Consider the following 1,776-nt stretch of genomic DNA (forward strand, 5'->3'; position numbering starts at 1 on the left):
CCCCCCCCCACAAAAAAAATCCAATGTGGACAATGCGGGCATCGAACTCGGGTCTTCAGTGTGCGATGACGAAACGCCAAACCGCTACATGACATACACCTGTTTTGTTTTAGTAAGAGTTTTACGGCACTTGCAACACAATAAGGTCATCGATGTTTGATAGGAAAGAAGGAACAAACCATACCAGAGCACCCGCCAACCACCCACATACACCAGTCTTGATTTAACATTACAGAGGTTTGTGGAGAAGGGATAAGTCTTTCTCATTCTCATTTACACCCAATGATATACAGCGTATTGACCTTTTCTCAATTTTTTTTCACAGCAATCATTTTACGGCACTGTCAACACTCTTAGGCCATAAAAATGCTGACCTTCACAGGTGTTACAGGAGAAACAAACACAAACAAGATGGGAGAGAAAAAAACATGATAGATATTTGATTTGATAGGAAAGAAGGAGCAAACCACACCAGAGCATCCACCAACCACCCATATATTGACTGACCTTCCTCGAGCATGTTAGTATCAGGTTCATGAAGAAGGTCGATGAAATGGGAAACTATCAGAGACTCGCACTTTTAGAACGGCGCACGTTTTGATTGTGATAATATCGATACAATTAGATTGCCGATTACAACAGTTACAGTCCCCTTGATAACATTTTGCTGTCTGCTATTTGCATACAATTCAGCGTCACGGCAACTACTTTCCAGATGAGTCAATTTGCGTCGCTGCACGAAGACCTGCATGACTCGGGAGAAGACGAACGTTGAGAAAAACTATCATTTTGTCACGACAGCATTATATATATATATATATATATATATCATATATCCACAAACACGAGCAGATAGAAGACAACGATAAAAACTAGGTTCATGCTCGGTATAAGTCTGTTGAAAGAGTCGCTCTTGAAGAACAAAATGAGATATCATTAAAATTTTAAGTTGTATGCTTTAGTAAGGTTTTACGGCGCTCGCAACTGCATAAGGTTATATGAACGCCAAGGGATGGATGTCAACAGAGAAGAAACGGGGAATCAGGCTTACTCTGCTCACCTCTCTAACCTCAACAGCACAACGTCTGCTTCGACTATCAAGGCACTCCGGAAATGGCAGTTCACAAGAGAGTGACAAACATACAAAAGAAATAGAGGCAAAATGACGACAGTAAGGATACGGAAAGAAAAATCAGCAGTTCCCTCCATGTTGTTCCGGCACAGTATGAGCATGGCATTGATAAATCAGCCCATTTACAATTTTACTGAGTAAAAGAACATATTAACATCCCCCTTTGGTAATGGCCTAGACTAAAGACACTTCAGTCAGTAGCATTTCCCTTGGGGGGGGGGGGGGTCTGTAGATAGGCAATCAAATATGAGCCTGACATATCATGACGATGCTAAAAATCTGAACCAAGTCTTAGTCAAAGCCAGGTGTAAAACGAGACCTGCTGATCCTAAGCTCAGTAAAACGCTGAGGGGACTTAAAATATTGTTGGATGGTATTGGCTTTCGTAATCGGCAATCTAATTGTATCGACATTGTTATAAAGTGCGCGATTCTGATGTACTCCCAATGGAATGAACGACCACATGTGACCACTAGGAACAGTGTCACTTACAATGTATTATGTAAATGAGAGAGAACTGATACAAAGGAATGCTTGAGTCGGAAGGCAAGTTCTGAGTGAGAGAGGGATAGAAAGAGAAGGTGAATGAAAGTGAAAGATGAGGTGTGATGAGAAAGAGAGAAAGAAAGAAGAAGAAGAAGAAG

This window comes from Aplysia californica, unplaced genomic scaffold (assembly GCF_000002075.1).
Source record: "Aplysia californica isolate F4 #8 unplaced genomic scaffold, AplCal3.0 scaffold00100, whole genome shotgun sequence".
In the NCBI taxonomy this organism is placed as follows: domain Eukaryota; kingdom Metazoa; phylum Mollusca; class Gastropoda; order Aplysiida; family Aplysiidae; genus Aplysia; species Aplysia californica.